Source organism: Cyprinodon variegatus, unplaced genomic scaffold (assembly GCF_000732505.1).
Source record: "Cyprinodon variegatus isolate N-32 unplaced genomic scaffold, C_variegatus-1.0 Scaffold1329, whole genome shotgun sequence".
In the NCBI taxonomy this organism is placed as follows: Eukaryota; Metazoa; Chordata; class Actinopteri; order Cyprinodontiformes; family Cyprinodontidae; genus Cyprinodon; species Cyprinodon variegatus.
The window spans coordinates 67445-88217 of NW_015151782.1; the positions used below are offsets into that span (position 1 = coordinate 67445).

The 20773-nt window shown below is 38.3% G+C and overlaps 2 protein-coding genes across 4 annotated transcripts in view; one reads left to right on the forward strand and one right to left on the reverse strand.

Annotated features, from left to right (window-relative positions):
- LOC107102836 (dehydrogenase/reductase SDR family member on chromosome X-like) overlaps positions 1-18174 on the reverse strand; it is a 61340-nt gene extending 43166 nt beyond the window's left edge. The window contains exon 1 of one of the 2 annotated variants that reach the window (XM_015402275.1): positions 17687-18174. The gene's annotated coding sequence lies outside the window, so the exon portion shown is untranslated. The remainder of the gene's footprint in view (positions 1-17686) is intronic. The other variant, XM_015402274.1, reaches the window with a different exon arrangement.
- Positions 18175-19614: 1440 nt separating this feature from the next.
- The window catches only part of znf148 (zinc finger protein 148), a 14183-nt gene continuing 13024 nt past the window's right edge, over positions 19615-20773 (forward strand). The window contains exon 1 of one of the 2 annotated variants that reach the window (XM_015402281.1): positions 19615-19731. The gene's annotated coding sequence lies outside the window, so the exon portion shown is untranslated. The remainder of the gene's footprint in view (positions 19732-20773) is intronic. The other variant, XM_015402280.1, reaches the window with a different exon arrangement.

The window sequence follows — 20773 nt, forward strand, 5'->3', positions numbered from 1 at the left end:
TGTCTTCAGTGATTTATTTGGAAAAATACAGAGTGCTCATTGATTTTCCTCTTGGTCCAGTGTGATTTAGAGTAGATTGACAAAGAGCTCAGTCACCCCTCAGTGTACATTGGTCCCTGTTAAGCCACCTCTGAAAATTGTCTGGCTCTGACCCTTTTAGTCTAGGAAGAACTAAAAATACCATATCCCACATTTTGAATGTGTTATGATGGACTGGTTTATCCATCATCTAATGTTGCAGCAGTGAAACTTAGCTCTGGCTGAACCCTGAATGCATCATTTACACCAGGGGTGTTAAACTACAAGTCTAAAGGCTGATTTATACTTCGAAACTAGGTCTTCTGCATAGGTGTCGCAGTGAACGCCTCACCGCCACCTCCGCAGACACTCTGCTGCACCTCTCCCAAATTGTAGGTGACCGCAAACAGTGCCGCAGACAGGAGGCCTATGATTGGTCAAATCTACATCTGCTCTACTCATGTGTATCTCCTGTTTGGTACCTTATCAGCTTGTTTTCCTAGTATGACGACAACTACTGAAGATGGACCAGCTAGAGGAGCGAGGTGCGTTAGAACGCTGGGACCCTTTTTTCCACCTGGATCCCCGCTCTTTTTGCCCTGATGTCCCTCCATTGTTGGACAAACTTGCTCCCACTTCCTCACAGCCTAAGCCGTATCTAGACCCACAGCTAGTTTGTGATTGTCCCTCTTGCGTTTGGCATGGAATAACATAGTGTAGACCACGCTTCAAATTTAAGCATAAATCAAAATGTCTGAGTCATACCTGCAACAAACTCACTGCGACACACTGCTGTGGGAGTATAACCAGCCCTTAAGGGCAAGTGTCCTTTAAATTTTCGATGTGTCCCTGTTCCGAACCCTGAATCAAACAGATTAATTAGTACCTCCTCAATATGTCCTAAAACAAGGACACATATAAATGTTGCAGGACACCAGCATTCAGCAGAGCTGATCTTAGTAGCGGGAAGTAAATGCAAAACAATCCTGAAAAAATCTACAGCCTGCAAATGTACAGAGAGTTGGTTAATCCTCCCTCTCCAGGGTCATGAGCCTCATCATAAACCCACAGCTTTGGCTATACTGTTAAGATCAATGCATATTCAAGTGTTAAACTGGTTCAGTCAGCGTCAGGGCTTAAAAACTTAAATGTCTAGATTTGCAATCCTGGTGGAATCACACACTTAAAGAGGTATTGTACAAAGCTCAGTCCGAGTGAAAAATACAAATACATACCAGTAATTATCAGGTTATCACTATGAAAAAATATTTTTTTTAAATTGTGTTATTCCCCGGCCTAATTATATACAACTTTTTGTCTGCTTGTCTTGTTTTAAAATAGAGTAGTAAAATAGGAGAAGAGGAAACCAAAGCATTAAAAAAAAACTCTGAAGTTTACATTAAACTGTGTTCATGTCCTAAAAGGGTCCAGTCAAAGTCCACACTTGAATATTTCAGTCTCTAGATTTTTGATGACTGAAAAGTCAGTCTCTAAGAAGTGTTAACTTAGGGGAACTGAATAACCTTTTTCAGATGTTTATTATCTTTTCTTTTACAGCTAAGCACTTGTGTGTTTGTATAATCACATAGAAGCCAGATAATACCAACTTAAGCTGTTTTTAGAATAAAGATGTAAAATGGCATAAAAACTCACTGTACAAGTTTTTATATTTTACTGCATCAGTGCCCTTTCATTACACCTTATATATTTCTTTATTATTTGCTAAATGTCCAATTAAATCTTGTTGGGCCATAATTATAATTTAATTAGTCATCATGTGTTTAGATAGTTGTTTCCCTAAAGTTTGGTATTTGTGCTGCAACTCTTTTACCAAGACAAGGGCTTTAATGACTAAAGGAATCATGGTGCAGTTTTGAGGATCCATCCATCCATCCATCCATCCATGCATGCATGCATCTATCCATCTACCTTCTCCCGATAATTCCGTCAAGGTCACGGTGGGGCCGGTGCCTATCTCCAGCAGTCTATTGGTAAAAGTCTCTTGCAGGGCAACACAGAGACAAACAAAGACATACAAACTTGCATGCACACATCACACCTGAGGGCAATTTAAAGATGACAATTAACCTAACAGTCATGCTTTTGGACTGTGGGAGGAAGCCAGAGTACCTGGAGAGAACCCACACATGCACAGGGAGAACATGCAAACTTCATGCAGAAAGACCCCGGGCCAGGAATTTAACCTTCTTGCTGCAAGGCAACAGCAATAGCCTAGCTTTGAGGATATGTAAGAGAAAAATTGTCCATATCTAACATTTTTTACCTACTGTGTATAACAGTTGCTACAATAATAAAGGCTTTTTAAATTATTGTATATTTTAATGACACTCATGAAATCCATTGGTTTATTTTCATGTCTTAGCTAGGAAGAGAGAAGTCCATCAAAGGGAGAAGTCATTAAAAACACAAAAGCTTAAATGGAAAATACAGAAATGGATAAATGGGAAGGAATCCCAGAAGAGGAAAGCCACGGTGAGATCTCTGCTCCTGAGATCTCTGAGTGCTCAATGGAACATGTGGGTGGGAAGAGGCATGGAGGCAATGGAGAGCCCATTTGGACAGTTTCATGTCATCTGAGGCTGCTGCCTTCATAGCCCTTCCACAGGGAGAGAAGCCAAAGGCCAGCTTGTAAACACTGAAAGTGAAAATGAAATTCTTGCATGTGGGAGACTCCTCAAAATTGTTGTCAAGTGCAGCCGGGGACCTGAATCAAATATCATACAGAACAGTCTTTATGTTTTTCACTCTCTTATTTTTGTCCACTTATTTTTCCTATTTGTTTTATGTTTTGTTTTTCCTCACATAATGTGACCCTAGCCAACTGATTGTGTGCTTTCTAATGTCTCTCTTCTGATGGCAGTAACTGACAAAGCATTTGCTGCCATAAACTTTCAAAATTGTCTTTCGTTTCTAAGGAAAGTGCTCTTTTCTCTGTCTATCTGTGTTTGGTTTTGTCTCTTTCCTTTACAAAAATACATTGGAAGAGTAATGGCTATCATTCAATATACATGCCCACTTTTATTTTTTTTGGTTGGTAGATATTTCTCCTTGATCCTTTTTAGTATTTAACTGGTTCTTTCCTTCAAGATGACTTAAACAAAGCTGGAATTTTATTCAGCTATCTTTATTCCCTATTTTCAGTCCAATAGAAAGTTCTCTTGGATCTAAGGTTGTGTATTTTATTTTGTTTTTTTTAGTGTTTTGTGTCGCCATATATACTCTTTACAGATCTGCATTAAATGATACCTTGAATTAGGTTGAGCTACAACATAATATAGATAGTGAAAATTAATCTACCGGTAATATGACTGCATAGGAAAGAATGCATTCTTCTTATTTGGAACAAATTTGATTATATTTAATATGAATTGGACCTGTTTGTCTATTAAAGTGCAACAAGACCTAACCTGTTGAGTAATGTTTGTTAGGCAGCAAAAGCATTTTAACCCCTTAAGTCTTCCTACCCACAAACAACAAGCAGGAGTGTTTCTTTTTGTGACCAATAGTTTGCTACAATTAACACTTTCTTGAGTTTTTTCCTTACAGACAACTCTGAGTCTTTGCACCTTCCTGTAATGGATTCCAGCCTGCCTTGAACTTTATGCTGTCCTTTCAGCTTTCAGGATAAAAAAAAGAAAACAGCTTCAGAAATGCCAGACATATCCAAAACCTTTAAACTGTTTCTTAAAATACACCTGGGGCAGGGCTATGATCTAACTTCAAAAGATGTCCTTGATTCATGACATATGGCTTAAAACAAAAAAAAAAACAGGACACAAAAAAAAACCCTTCAAACCTGACAATAGTTGTTTAAGAAGGATGGTAGGTACCGGTAATCTTCAAAAGGTGCATAATTCTGCATCCCAGTTGTGTTTTTTCCATCAGATTTCTTATTTTGGACATCAAATATCTATGCGATACTTCATCATACATACACCAACACATCTATTTCCTAAATGGCACCAGGGAGCGGAAGTCTTTCTATTAGTAGATGTAGAATGAGGAGCAGTGGGAGGAATATTTGCTTGCACCAATTAAGTCTGTCATTAACTCTCAACGACACACTCAAACACACATGCATAGACGAAGCGAATAAAAAGGTACGCACACACAATATCTAAAACACTTAATTTAACACTCCGTTAGTCCCTGTTTTTGTGTATGTGCTACTCTTCTGTCTGAAACATGCTGTCAGTATGACAGGACTGAGAGGAAGATCCTTTCATCTGCTGCTATTGTTCCTCCTGTCTTTCACTCTTAGAATAAACGAACACCGAGTATTTGTGTGGTGGTGTGTGTTAGTCCTTTGGCTTCCTGGACTTTCATCTTTTTCTGCGTTCCACCCATAAAAATCTTCTCAATCATGCAGTTTTATCATCTGACTTTAGGTGTACAATCATGTTCATTATACTCAGTCTGATTTCAAACTAGATTCTCAGATTATTTGCAGTTATAAATTTTAAGTGCCAAACTGTTAGCTGACTCAGATTCTTGAAAAGGGGTACAATTAGATTTAAAAATAATGTTTTTAAAACTTAATTGAACCCAAAAAAAAAAACCCTTAACAATGTTTGGAACGGGGCATGCATTGGTGGCTGCACGACCCATGTATGGAGGCCTTCAGGGCAGATTATACTTCTGCAACCGCACACATCAAATGTTGCTTGGGTCTGGTTCATGAACCAGTTTTGCTGGTATGCTTCTGCACCGTTGGTCTGGAATTTCTTGGGACGCACAGCAGTTTCTCGCCAAAGTGCAAGGGGGAGCCTATTCGAGAACTCGCGAGAACTTCAGCGGCGCCGCGGTAGTGTTTATCTACCAANATACAATCCCTCACACTAAGCATGCTTGTAGCGACAGTGGAGAGGAAAAACTCCCTTTTAACAGGAAGAAACCTCCAGCTGAACCAGGCTCAGTGTGAGCGGCCATCTGCCGAGGCCGACTGGGGTTCAAGGAGACAGAAGCAGTGATACAAAAAGCAGCTGTATTATACTCAGTCTGATTTCAAACTAGATTCTCAGATTATTTGTAGATATAAATTTGAAGTGCCAAACTGTTAGCTAACTCAGATCCAAAGATTTGAAAATAATGTTTTAAAAAATTAATTGAAACCAAAAAAAAAAACACCCCTTAACAATGTTTGGAACAGGGCATGCTTAGGTGGCGCACACAACCCATGTATGGAGGCCTTCAAGGCAGATTATACTTCTGCAACCGCACACATCAAATGTCGCTTGGGTCTGGTTCATGAACCAGATTTGCTGGTATGCTTCTGCACCGTTGGTCTGGAATTTCTAGGGACGCACAGCAGTTTCTCGCCAAAGTGCAAGGGGGAGCCTATTCGAGAACTCGCGAGAACTTCAGCGGCGCCGCGGTAGTGTTTATCTACCAAAACAACAATGTTGCGTCTGCAATATATCACAGTCATGGAGATGGATCTATAGTTGCTAGACATCGAAAAGGATATATTTATTTATATCATTTGTCTGAGGCATTGTACAAGTGGTTGTACTTCCGAACCTCCTCGATTAACCTTTTGTTGTAGTTGTCCATTGTAGTTGCTCCTCGGTTTTTAAAAATGGCGCGCCCCGGCATCAAATCGAGAAGGACGACCACACAGACAGCCAGAAATGCATACCAAAGACCAATCACAACTGCTTTTTGTCTGCGCACTTCCTCTTGAGGTCTGCGCGGGTTTGCGACCGTCCGAAGCCTAGTCAGGATTTTTTCGAGGTGCGCAAAGACGGTTGCAGAACGTGGTGGCGTGGTCGCGCACAGGGACAGATTTGACGGTTGCAGAGGCTATTTAGCAAAAATATTCAAACATAAATGCATGATGGGGTTTTGCATCTAAAGGCAACATTTCCTGTCTTATGTGCATTGTTGCCAGGTTGGGATGTTTCCCAATCTGGCAGTTTAGGATGGCCATAAGTGTAGATGGAAAAATGTCAGGGCCAAAAATAGCTCCCAGTCCAAGCCTGGACTGAAGAGACACAGAAAACACTTCCAACGCTGTGTAAGAAGTGCTAACTTAGGGGAACTGAATAACGTTTTCAGATGTTTTTTTTTTTTTTTTGCAAAATATTCTGAAAACCATTGAGGATTTCTCTTTTCTTTTACAGCCAAGCACGTCTTTGTGTTTGTATGATCACATAGAAGCCAGATAATGAAAACTAAAGTTGTTTTTTGAATAAAGATGTAAAATGGCATTAAAAGTCAGTCACTGTACAAGTTTTTGTACTATATTGCATCAGAGCCCTTTCATACAAAAAAAATGTCAGGATTTTTTTTTTTCAATTAACTTATACTCATCATTTTTGGATGTGTGGGATGATTACACCTTATATACTGTATCTCAATATTATTTTTCAAATGTCCACTACAATTAAAGTTACAAATGAACATTTTCTGAGCCATAATAATTGATATTTAATTAGTCATCATGTCTCTAGACAGAAGTAAAAACTTCACCAGTTCATCAAAATACTAAACAAATAACCCAACTCTCCATTGACTTTAGTTTTGTGTTATTGACTATTAAACAGTTAATACATTTAGCCACACATGGCCCTCACAGCCTGCAGCACAACTTTGCAACCACACACATATAATTAGGCTACTCCTCCTCATGCAGGTATCCAGCTTGGTAAAGCACTAGTGTGGGATGGGACCTAATTATTCAGCCAGGGGTGCTGTAAGACAGCCAGTGTGGTAGAGGTGGTCAGTCTGGCATGAACTGCATCCCCAAATTAATCCCTTTAGTTTTCAGTGAGGTAAAGGTCAGGACTACTGGAGGCAAATGCATCCTGTCCATGGCCAAAATCTCTGATAAACTTCACTTTGTGGGAGGGTCAGAGATTTGGCGGATAGAGTCAGGGCCTCAAGAGTCTCATAATGATTCTTTCTGGTGATAGTGAGACTGCCAAGAACAATATTCAGATCATTTTTTTTTACTGCCAACCCCTCCTTTGGTTAACAAGAAAGTTTTAGAATCCCTGGAAAGATAAAGTAAAAATACATAATATATTGCAAAATAAACTATAAGTAATGTTATATTAGTTAAAGGTTATACCAACAACTTTTTCATTAAAATGATACATTTTTCAAAACTAAAACATCCACAAACGACGACAGTGGTGCAGAATAAAAGTATACATTTTACTAAAGAAAAAAAAAGATATATTGATAACTGTTGTTTTGTTATCTTTATTTTGATGGGTCAAAAATATATCAGTGTCAACTGATGATGCCTACATAATCATGAAAGGATTTGCCACAAGCATTGCCACATCCTTTCAGCTTCATGATAGAGATGAGGAATGGCTTCTTCAAAAAGGTGAGCAGCGGTCAAGCTTTCACTTTCACTGACTTAACAAGGAAAGGGGCTCAGAAGGCTCAGGTTGCCTCTTTTCTTCTTAACTGATAAGTTAAATGTTTTTCATTAGTGGATCTGGCAACTGGCTAGTGAACTGTAGAGATCTGGGCGAGCGTAAATAGATGCAGAGAGGAGTTAAAGTTCTATCGTCTATGGGCTGAATGGCCCAAATATAGTATGGACTGACTTTATGTGGTGCTATTTCTCAGCATGCCTACCTCTAATAAATGCTTTATCAACATTCACGCAACTCTACTCAAAAAGTGAGCAAAAAAAAAAAAAAAAAAAAAAGTGAGCAAAACAATAAAGAGATAGAAAACTCAGGAAAATAAGAATTTTACCGACCCAGAGGAAACAAAACCGTTTTCTATGTTTCAGATCTACTTTGCCAATTGGGCCCCGATTGCCTCACAAGCAGGGATCAGAACCTACTCAAATGGAAATAAGCTGTAAAGCACTATTTTTTTTATTCCAAAATTTAATTAAAATTAAAAAGCATTGGTATGATTATTTCTCTCTGTCATTATTCCATCAAGATAAATGATACGGTACAATGTTTGGTCTCAGAAACATACAAATTCACATTTTTTACAAATCAAATCTAATGAAATTTATTGACATACTACAATTTAAAAATGCTATGCTTCGAAAGCATATTTGAAATTTCCTAAAGAATAGAGAGGGCAGGTATGATCTGAGAAGAGAATCTAATAAAAGCAAACATGTGCTTGCATCACTCTTTGCAGTATATGTATAAGTTTGCAGAGTTATTTAATTGGAATGGTTTAGATGAAGAAATTAAGCAAAGCACAAATATCGCACAGTTCATGAGAAAATATAAGGAGTAATATAAATAATGTGTATAAATATGAACATGATAAAATGTTCAGCTAATTCTGAATAGTGCATACATTCTTTAATCTCTAATCTAGAGCGGATTGAGTAATCTGTATTTGCTGTTATTTTGATATGTGTTGATATTCTGTCCATACATGCATGTGACTGTGCATTCATACAAATATGCATGCATGGATTATAATATAACTCATTTAAATGACGAACTTGCAGAATGATCTAACAACAGGACTAGATAAGCTTTTTGTCAGGATTTGGCTATGGTTAGTTGACCCAAAAGCAGAGGCAGGCAGAGGTGAATTTATGGTAGATTTAATGAAGAGTAACTGAAAAAACTACGGTAAGTCCAAACAAACAAGAAACTAGGAATCCAAAATTCAAAACATAGGAAAAATAAGTAGAACACAAACCAGAAAACCATGGAGACATCAGGGAATCAAAAACTCAAGGAGGAAGGCTCAGAGAGACGAAGTTGGACGGTGTATGATGAGGACCCAGCAAAGAGGAACTGAAGAGAGGAGGTTTTTAAAGGAGACTGAGACAAAGAGAGGGCTAATGAGGAAACTGGTAGCAGGTTTGCACAGAACAAGAGAGGGAAAGAGCTAGGGAAGGAGGAGAACATAAGAGGGCAGCAGAGAGCAACAAAAAGTAACCTGGAAGACTGGAAATAACAAAATAATTAAATTACTAGGACTATAAAACATGGAGAAAAGAAAACTAAACACTCAAAAGAAAACATAACAGAACCCAGTCTAGGACAGAAACTGGAAAAAACCAAAGAACACAGCAAAATAAAAATAAAACCACTAACACTAGAAAACAAGGGGTAAAGCAAGACTGAACACTAAAAAGAAAAATATAACAGAACTAAGACTAAGACAGTATCTGAGAAAAGAATCAAAGAACTCAATAAACTAAGAATTAGCCCACTAAAACTAGAAAACAAGGAGCAAAGCAAAACTGGATACTCAAAAGAAAAACATAACAAAAACAGAAACTTGACACTTTTCCTACTTCCTGCTGCCTTTCGAACATCTTTAGAATTGTTTACAGAATCTTTTCTTGAATGTTTTATGTTGAGATTAACTTATTTACTTTATTTTTGTAACTGCTGCAAATGCAAACATGTATACACTCACCGGCCACTTTATTAGGTACCCCATGCTAGTAACGGGTCGNAGAACAAGAGAGGGAAAGAGCTAGGGAAGGAGGAGAACATAAGAGGGCAGCAGAGAGCAACAAAAAGTAACCTGGAAGACTGGAAATAACAAAATGATTAAATTACTAGGACTATAAAACACGGAGAAAAGAAAACTAAACACGCAAAAGAAAACATAACAGAAACCAGACTAGGACAGAAACTGGAAAAAAAGCAAAGAACACAGCAAAATAAAAATAAAACCGCTAACACTAGAAAACAAGGGGTAAAGCAAGACGGAACACTAAAAAGAAAAATATAACAGAACCAAGACTAAGACAGTATCTGAGAAAAGAATCAAAGAACTCAATAAACTAAGAATTAAACCACTAAAACTAGAAAACAAGGAGCAAAGCAAAACTGGATACTCAAAAGAAAAACATAACAGAAACAAAACCTGACACTTTTTCTACTTCCTGCTGCCTTTTGAACATCCTTAGATTCCTTTACAGAATCTTTTCTTGGATGTTTTATGTTGAGATTAACTTATTTACTTTATTTTTGTAACTGCTGCAAATGCAAACATCTATATATACCTATGTATGTATTTTTTTTTTTTATATTATTTTTTCCTGTTCAACATAACACATATAAAAAAAATGTTTTAAAACGTAGAAAGTGATTTGTCTACATGTACAAAAGGGAAAAAGAAAGATGAAACAGTAAGCAGTTGGTACCCAATAGGAATGTAAATTTGAGAAGTGACAGATTGAACTGGTGCCTCTTCAGATACCTGAAAATCAAGTTTTCAGAAAATGCATCAAAAACCGGGTACTTAAAATGTCCACTTTGGAAAGTATTTCTATAAATCTCACCAAGAAGGATAATTGCACTTCTTAAAGAATGCAAATACACCGGATTGGCTCTATAATGTGTTTTGAAGTCTGCAAAAGTCTCTGTAGGAAAGTAAACAGAAGTAAGGCACATTATACACACACATTTCATAACCTGGTAAAAGTTTTACCGGAATTTAATCAATACATTTTAAATCATATATGTTTGTTGAATGATGACTTCATCAAGTGGTGTGTTTAGCAAAGATGGCTTTTAGCTAAAAATACCCATCATGCTCTGGTGAAATGTTCCTGTTAAATTTCCCCACTGGGCTGTCTACCTGGCCAAAGGGGCTGTGGATGTGATTCATGTGTAACTCAAAGTCTCCATCCCAGTCTCTTCTAATGCTTATTATGTGCAGTGTTTGGGCTGGAGGGAGTCCATTACGCTGACTATATCACATCCTTGTCCATCGGGGGGCCCACACAGAGAATCTGGGAGGAAGGAAGAGCAAAGACTGAATAGAGGCTCCGGGGCATATTCCAGGGAAGAGTGTGTGTATGGATGCGTGAGTGTGTAGGGAAACTCGGACACAGCAGACATGTGTCACCTCAGTTCTCGCGCCATCAAGCTAAACTGACATAAACAGCCCCGGGCGGCCCTATCAGAGATGGACTTTACATAACGGCTGAGTCACTCACAATCTATTTTTATGGCTTTGAGGTGTGTGTGCTGCGTTAAGTGTTGAAGAGCTTTATCTTTTTGAGAGCATATTTAAGACCCTCCATGTGAGGACAAGAACATATGGGATGCTGCGTGATCTTGACCCCAGTTTCACCGCTTTCAAGGATGATATGAGTAGGAATGTGAATCAGGGCTGGCTGTGGGTTTGAAAGAAGTCTGGGAGAGCTGCTTGTCCATATGAGGGATATAATGGAAGGAAGAGGAAAAAAGACAGAGGTGATGGATACCAGCATGTCTCATACGTACGGTACCAACAGCAGTGAAAACATCAAAACGCGAAAGTCCTCTGATACATTAAAGCTGGTTCTGCCTTTTTAAAGGTGCAATTCTTATATTTTCATGACACTTTTTTATCTTGGTTTTATTTAATCATTTGTATCTTTTTATTAAGTTATTAAAACAGTAATGGATGGAGTATAAACATTAGTGAATGCATTGGTATTTGTGATCTTTAACACTCACAGTAACGTTTTTTTCTTTCTCCAAATGCAAAATATTAAAGTTAAACATATTTATAAACCAGTGTACAACATATGTAAGCAAATGTAAATCAAATGGGGTTTAGTTTTTTTTTTTTTATTTAGTTTGCTATCATCAATTTTCCAGATTTTCAAAGTTTGAATGAAAATAAATGCTATATGTTCTAATAACTGTTTTTAAAGATTGAAAAATACCAGACCCGATCTATAGATGCATGGTGCAATTAAAAGATATTGTTGCCCTGAAAGCCTTTTTTTTTTTAAAGTACAGACAACATACTTCCATCTGTGTTGCTTTTTTAGATGAAGGAACTTAAAGTACCGGTAATCATAAGTTGTGCAGGAAAAGGAAAATCCAACGTGATTTTAAATTTCTTATAAATAAAATATGAAAAGTGTGGCCTGCATTTTTATTTAGTCCGATTAAGTTATACCTTGTATGATCATCATGTGTATGATCACATTTTCCAGGGATTAAATTTAGAAACCTTAAGAGTATGTCACTACAAACTTAACACTTATAGAAACTAAAATTTTGGTTCATTCCTTTTTGCAGAACAGCTCAAATACAGTCAGAATAATTAGAGGGTATCTTCAGTCCTACCTTATATTTGATGTTATAATTAAGTCTTGGCAATTTTACCATATATGTTGTTTTTTTTGTCCTTTTTTTGTTCAAATTTGTTTCATTTCATTTCATTTTGTTTCAATTGTTGTCTATTTTATTGATCAAGAACATTTTTTTTATTTTATTTCAAACTACAAAAACTAGAATATTCTTTGAAAGTCTTAGGTATATTTAGTAAAGTTTCATAAATTTCTGTACAAGGGTTTGTAGTTGAGGTAAAAACAAAATCATAAAAATATGGCTATGAAACCATATTAAAAAGCTACCAAGCACAAGTCAGCCAATCACGTTGCAGTTTAAGTGGAGACATAAAGCTGTGATGAAAACAAGAGGTGTGAAGCTCTAAAGCTAAACCACAATCAACATGGCAGCGCAGCAGGATGCTCACATCTGTTTTGTCAGAATCCCTTATTTGTCTTTAAAAAAGAAAAACAAGTGGATTTTTGTATTTTTGGGTCGTCAAGATGTCTTTTTACCTTATTGGCTAAAACAAGACTTTGGTAGGCTGGGACTGGCTGTCACATCAACACATCAGAAGGTCTGAGGAATGTTCCTCCTTTTCCCTTCCAAACATTCAAATCCTGTTCAGTGTTTTAAAGCAACACTGTTTAAGTTTTAGCCACCCTGAGGACCACTGCATTGTCTCAAAATGAAAAGGAAACATTTCCCTTCTAAATTAAATCGTACATCACAGAACCAAAATGTGTCTGATCAGGTGTTTTATTGCCTAACATGAACTTTTAGCTAATTTCAGCTTTTGTTGTTTCGGGGGAGTTAAGACTAAAGCGGAGTAACATGACTCATTCAGCGATGGATCCAACCCGGTTACAAAGGAGCGTTTTTATTTTCCACCATATTTTGCAAATAAATTCTTTAAAAATCAGACAATGTGATTTTCTGGATTTTTTTTTCTCATTTTGTCTTTCATAGTTGAGGTATATCTATGATGAAAATTACCGGCCTCTCTCATCTTTTTAAGTGGGAGAACTTGCACTATTGGTGGCTGACTAAATACTTTTTTGCCCCACTGTATCTCAAATTAACTGAATACATGGGTCAAAGCATGCATTGTGTTGTTGGAATACTAACTATGTATTTATATAAGTATCGTTTTAGTTACCTCATTTTTAATCGATTGTCTATGCCTGTGTTCAAAAATATTTGTCCTCTTGGAGTTTACCTATTTCGTTTGCTTATAACCTGGAATTAAAACGGATTAATATGGATTTTGGCCCATTTCCTGGCTGATCCAGCTGCTTCAAGCTAAGGAATTTATGCTGGTTGTCTGATTTGACAGACTCGTTCTCCCACATTAACATGCATTCTTCTTTCCCAATCTGAATGTTATTTTAGCACTTTTTTTTTCTCTCTCACTCGATGTTTTGGTTTGGGATTAAACTATTTTCAAACATGCACAATTTTCAACAAAGTCTTACCTCCGGTAACACATTCCTACTTTGCTTCACTTCTGACAATTCATTCATTGTCTGTCGATGAACCCCATAGCATAATGCTGCCACTTCCATGGTTTGCTGTTAGGATGCATTCCATTCCTGGATGCATTTGTTCTATCGAGTCGAACCACATGTATTGATCTCTTCATACTGTAACCCCATGAAGTTTAGATTGTAGACCAAGATCTTAACTTTGTTCTTCTGCTACAACAGCTGGAATAATCAGCTCCTTTTCCAATGGGAAAATGATCAAAGGAAATCCAGCAGGTGGTTGATAAAGTGACAAAGTAGACTGCAGACTAAAATTAAAACCGTTTATACCGCTTTAAAGTATTCATCTTATATGTTTCCTAATATTTTGTCTGTGAAAATTTTTTTTCCTAATATCTTTATTAAAATTTGCAATACATGAAAACTGGAAAGAGTCAAGGCTAAATTCCTGTTCTGGAGAAATATTTCCCTGTCAGAGGATGAATATTTTGGTCGAGTCAAAACAAAATCAAGTGGGAAATGTTGGTTAGACATGTTGAAAAGATGTCAAGTTCAATACCATTGCATGCTGGACCCTTAAGAAGAAATCAGACCCCTTATACTTTTTCACATTTGGTTTCAAATCAGCTGAAAATGTTAGGAATCCAGTTTGTGTGGGTTGTTTGTTTTTCTCTCTCGACCAACAGGTGGTGCCCTGTTCTCGTTGGGCCTCCCTACACACCTGCGGCTCGTTGGATCATTACTGGAGGAGTATTTGAGCAGTGGGCTGTCACTACCTCGACTCCAGAGTGTTTGCCACTTTTGGGTACTCTAGCCAAGCTGAGATTAGCAGAGTCTAACCTAAGCTTTGTTTCTCTGAGTCTTATCTAGTTTTTGTCTTTCCTCTTTGGCAGGAAGCATTCCTGAGTAACTGGATACCTGGACCTTCTCCCCCTGGAAGGATTAACTGAGAACGCACTGAGCAGGGGAAAATCTCCACATGATCCGTTCAAGTCCTCTTCGGAAATCCAAGAGACAGCCTGCTCCTTTACTCCTCTGGGTCCAACGCTTGTCTATCTTTCCGCGCTCCATCGAGTTCCCTCTTCTCTGGATTAACCCCCACATGCTGGATTCAAGGTTTGACAAGAGCCCCCTCAGACGTGAGTCCCTCTCCGGTAATATTCAAGCCTCAGTCAAATTTCCTACGGTCCCTGAACTGATCATTGTGATCTCCCCTTCAGACTTTCCAGTTCCGGTTCACCAGTCCACTGAGTTCCAGATCCAACTTCTGTTATACTTTTACATTTAATAAACCTGTTAAACTTTTTCCTTAGTAGAACATAGCTGCAAAGTGAGACGAAACTGTAGATTATCTTCAGAAGTATTATAGAACTACCATTCCCTGTAATTACACCTACATGTCTCTGTTATTTGTGCCTAAGATGCTCAGGTGTAGATTGGTTGGAGAGTCGCTGGGAGCAGCAGTTGTTTTTCAAATTTTACAGATTCTGATATGGAGTTTTTCCTGACTTTAACTAGACCATTTACCAATATAAACAAGCTATGATCTAAACCATTCCACTGTAGGTCTAGCTGCATGTTTGATCATATCTTTTGCAGTTTCCTATGGACTCTCTCCCAGATTTGCCCTAGTTTTGGCTTCACCTTCTCAGAAAAGTATGCCCCCAGCAAAACAGTGCCACCACCATGTTTTCCCATGTAATATGATACTGTAGAATATTTGGTTTTTGGTCTAATTTGACGAAAGCATGCACTTCCACTTATAAATAGAAATGAACACTACTCCTTTCCTTTTTTTTCTCTTAAAAATTGTGAACACTATGTTTCACTATCCTTCCATTTAGAAAGTTTCCATGACACAATCTTGTCCATCAGCCCAATAGAAATGATAAACTGTGGCAGCACAAGGGGACAAATTGTTAAACTTTTAATGTGAGTTTCTTCCAAAAAAAGTAAAAAACCACTTGATTTTTTTTTTTCCAAGTTGGAAGACGTTTCACTCCCCACCCATAAAGCTTTCTCAATTTAAACTGTCTGGATTAGTGTGGAGCTCAGTAGCCCAACGAGAGCCTTATTATGGCTTAGAAAACATGCATATTGAACGGAAACAGGTCCACTTTGTAAAGGGGAGACGTTAGGGTCATTATTGGCCTGGCTCACAGGAGACATGTTTTGGTCACCTGTGTGGCGATGAGGATTGAGGTGATAATGGGAAGGAATCAGATCTAAAGCTGCATTATAGGTTTTCAAGAGCTGGAACCCGAGTCCTCCTCCTCTGATTAAGGTTATTTTTCTCTCTTAATGTAAATGGCTTCCTTTTAACTTTTTTAGAAATAACTATGGATGACTGAGAATCTTCACCAGCAATGTGAGATTAGTTTTTTTTAACAGAGCAAAACTGGTCAATATGACATATCAGGAAACACTTTTTTTAATAAACCTGAGTAAGTTGTATAAATTTAAGCCCATTTGCACACACACACACACAGAAACACACAGCTGCCTTCCATTACGAGTCCCGCTGAGCCCTTCCTGCTCCACTTTTATCAGTAATTCTGGAGCATGTCAGTGTTTAACCCCCCCCTCCCACACCGTCACACACCGCCTTTCTTTTTTAACAAACTGAACAGCCATGCACGGTCACCCAAACACCCTCTTCCTCGGTCGTTCCTTAACAACAGCCCAGGACACCTGATTAGACAGAAACAGCTGCAGCAGCTGCCACTCTCCTCCTGCTCCCTCATCATGTCATTACTAGACAGTCACTTAAACAGCATGTGGATCAGTGTTTGAGTTTTAAAGAGACAAGATGGGCTTGTTGCATTCACAGGCAAGTGTGGCAAAATAATAATACTCTTTTTGTGGTCCTTCTTCTCTCCACAGGAGACTCCTTCCAGTGTTTTTGTGAGACTGCAGGATTTCTTTCTCATGGCTGCTTCCAACACAGAGTGGAAAGCACTTAAAACTAAAAAAAAAGAAGATATTTTTACAATGTTCAAACTCCCTTCCCTTTGGCTACAAAAGGATGCCAGGCTGCTGCAATCCTCTCATGAGTTTATGGTGTTAACATGAAAAAGAAAAGGAAGTGGTTTAAATACAGAGTGAGACGAGCCAGTGATTATCACTCAGTAATTACCAGCAGATCTATTTCACAGGGGATTGGGGTAACCCACCACCCACCCCCCTCTTTTTTTTCTTCCATTACTTCCATCAAGATGAGTAACATAAATTTATGCTGCAAGGATTCACGCAAAGCTGAAGACATGGGCTGTAAATCCCTTCTCTCCTGAAATTCAATAAAGAAAAGCAAACATGCCCTTGATTCGTCCTTGCAGTTCTCTACTCAACAGTGATCACAATTAAATCGCTTTTCTAAAGGTTGGAGAAGAAATATGCACCATTTATCAGTCGAATTGGGATTAAGTGAAATTATATTTTAGGGGGAACACAAGAGACAGCCCCTTCATTAACAGGTGCGTTATTATTTTGTTTTTAAAGTGAAGTAATACTGGACATGTTAAGTCCAAACACGCTCACAGACGTCAAGTGGGGGCATTTGCGCTATGCGTAAAAAAAAAAGCATTTGCGATAAGGACGCAAAACATGGCACAACAAGGCAGATTAGGAGGAAGACGCACATGGAACCGGTGGAGATAATCCCGTTATCTCGTTGGACGTGCAACCCCGGCGTGAAAGCATCCTCAGAGACAGAGAGGAACTGAACACGAACTAATGCTGCGGGTGTATATGACCTGAGGAGGAGGAGGGGGGTGCGGGAAACACGCGGGTAAACACTGCTGCTCTTGACCTTAAGGAACACGCTCGTCTTTTACCGCAATGTCACTGGCGCTCTCCGTTAGTAATTGAGCCCACACTCATTTCCTCCCCTTTAAGACGTTGGAAAAACCTTTGATTGTCTTTTATTTCCAGTTGTAACAGCTTGTTCTCATCCGGTGATGGATGACTGCTGTCAAGTGGAGCCGGGCGGGAATCAGGGGCTCTCCTCAGGTCTGCGCACCCTGGTTATCACCTTTACGCGCGAGAGGAGCAGCGCGTGTGCACAGAAACATAGACCCACATATCTTAGAGGGAAATTACGCACGGCTTAAGTCTAAATAAATAAACAAAAGAAGACAGGACAGCACTTACGGGATGAGGCAGGACTCTGTGCGCTCCATTGGGGTTTTCCAGCTCTACCCCCCCTCCTGCTTTAACGGAATCCTCAAATTCCGTGGTCGCAGTCCACGTCCCTGCAGATGTACCAGAGGATCACATAGAGGATGAGCAGGATGGCGAAGATGAAGAGCGCAACTAGGATGGCTTTGGTCACCGGAGAAATGAGCGACTGCATGTCAGGAGCAGAGCCGGGCAGAGCGGCGTCCGTCCGGTCCTCAGTCTGCCGTCTCTCCCTCCCTCTCCTTCTATCTGGTGGCAACTGTTGAGGACTTAGGTCTTTTTAAACACACGTGTAGGTGCCCCGCGTGCGCGTACACGCGCAAACCCGGGCTGCGAGAACGTGTGTTTAAATAAATATATATATAAAGCCGCGGGGATCCAGGCGCGCAACGCGTGGGGGGGCTTCCCTCTCTGGAGGTGGTGGAGTAGTGAGCTCTGATTAAATCTTTCCGGCGTCTTGTAGAGCATCAACACTGAAGTGGAAACAGCCCACTCACGGTTCAGTCAAAGGGAAATGCTCGGTGAGATGTGGATATGCTGGCAGAGAGCTGTCAGTGCGTGCTGGATGGAAAAGTTGCGCACCAAGCTGCCTGCTGCACTTGACGGCAAACAGGTTGATTAGTATTCCTCTCAGCACCGTCTGTGCGTGTGAGAGAAAAATGCTGGTGTGACAGGGTATCTTCTTATCTCTACACCCTGCATGTCGCTTTTTTGAGCAAAGGTGCCATTCTAAGAAGAATTAGGCGCGTCTCATTTTATTCCTGGATTAAAATAGTTTACAATTGGGCGCTTCTTTGTTTTACTATCGGTTTGTGACACAATTAGAGCAACATGTCAGGTAACTGATATTAAAAAGCAACTCTAAAGCTATAGGATAGCACTTTGCAGCTCTGCAAAGGTGTTCACATTTCTATTCTTTATCTTTAGACGCCTGTTGGATTTCCTAAACTTGTGTTTTTCTTACAAATTTTCGCAAAAATCAGTAAAACACATTTTTTGGATAAATTAAGCTTCAAATGAAACACATTGAAAAGAGTGAAACAGATCTCCTGGCATGTGAAGTAAAAAAAAACATTTAAAACATGTCAAATATCTTTTTACTCATGTTAAAAGTACTGATTTATATTTATTTTTAAGGGAGGGGAAAAAATGAAAAAATATTTTCAAATAAATCAAGGAAAACCGTAAAACCTACATCTTTCTACAGTGATTATATGAAAGAAAAAACTCTGCGATGATTAAAAAAAAAACTTTTTGGCTAACATGCATGGCATATGTTTTGGGCAAAAACTGACACCCCCAAGACACCATCTCCATATTAACATAGTGGTGGCAGCATTATGCTGTGGGAATGCTTTTTTTTTTTTTTTTTAGCATTCCAATAGAGAGTTTAACTGTCATAGTTGATTATTTGGACTTATATATAGAGAACACAGTTTGTTTAAACTTCGAAAAGATTTGGGAATAAGGAAAAATGAAAGACAAAAACTTACGGTAGTTGCAGGATAAATCTTTTGGTAGGTCGGAATATTTCAGCTTTAATTTAGGTAGAAATGTTGTGTGTTCAGACTAAAAACATTTAAAGGCATTACATTTTATTTTTAAAGTGCTTTATGACCTATGCTGATAGTTATTGAAAGAGTTTTATAAGCTTTGCACAAATCATTATAGGCCACCAACACCTTATGTTACTGTTAAAAAAAAGGCCTCACATTGATTAAATATTCCCATAGAAAGAGCTGTTTTTTTTTTGTTTTTCATAATGCATATTTGAACTATAATACACTAACAGAGACCTTAAATATCGAATCTGTGCTCACATCTGCGCAATTAGAACATCTCAGTAGATCAGCGAGTAACGTAATGAGGAACTTCCTCGTGTCACCCACTAGATGGCGACAAACACACATCTTGCATGTCTGTCCTCATCAAACGTGATAGTGTAAAACATTATTCTCTGCAGCACTTCGGAGTTGTGCCAAATAGTGATGACTGTTAAACAGCTCTAACCCACATAGGTAAGAATATATATTGCTATATTTGAATTTGGCATGGTCTAATGGTCAAGTTATAATAAGGGCTAGTGTCTGTCGTATCAGCGAGCAAGCAGAGTGCAGCAGAGCGGTGGATGCTAGCTCTGCTTCAGCTAATTTAGGAGAAGGAATCAATTTACGCCTTTCAAGCTCCCAAATAAGTTCTGTATATGGAATGTCAAATATGCTAAGCTCTGTTGATATTAAGTCATTGCCGGAAACTGGACTAATATTGACAAACCGTTGACTAAGCTAGCGGCTAAGTAGCTAGCTACACACAGGCCGGAAAGATTGTCAAGTTTTTTTAAGTAAAGTGTTTTTTCCTGTGAAATCTTTCAAATTAAAAGAGGCGTTTTAACACGATCTCATCAATAAACATTCATGGGAATTATTTATTTAAATGTGGACATTATAACAACTTTAAACCAAATATTTATGTCTTTTTTTCTTCTTGCTGGACTTCATTCATCAATCTGTTCACCATATACCATTTACCTCTTTGTTTATGTTTTTATTTATTTTTTTGTTAAACCATTTAAACCCCGTAAACAGCTGTTGTTTAAAACAACCATTTCAAATACACTTTGAAACCAAATGATATAATTGTGTTGTGAAATAATATATAATATAGAAAAAATATATTTTTCTATATTAAGTTTTGAACACTTTAGTGTCATTTTATCCTTTTAAAAACTTTATGCACACTTGGTAATAAATACATTCATAACATTTTTTTAAATGTCACATATCTTGTTTAGATCAAACAAGAGCTCATCTGAAGCATGTCTCCAACCTTGGCGTTCATTCCTTTTGTACGACAGAGTATTAGAGCCAGGCTAGAGATTCTATTTTTCTTCTATTTCGAGAATAAAGTCGTAAAATTACAAGAGTACAGTCGTAACATTACGAGAGTACAACTTTATTCTCATGATGTTATGACTTTATTCTCATGATGTTATGACTTTATTCTCATGATGTTACGACTTTATTCTCATGATGTTATGACTTTATTCTCATGATGTTACGA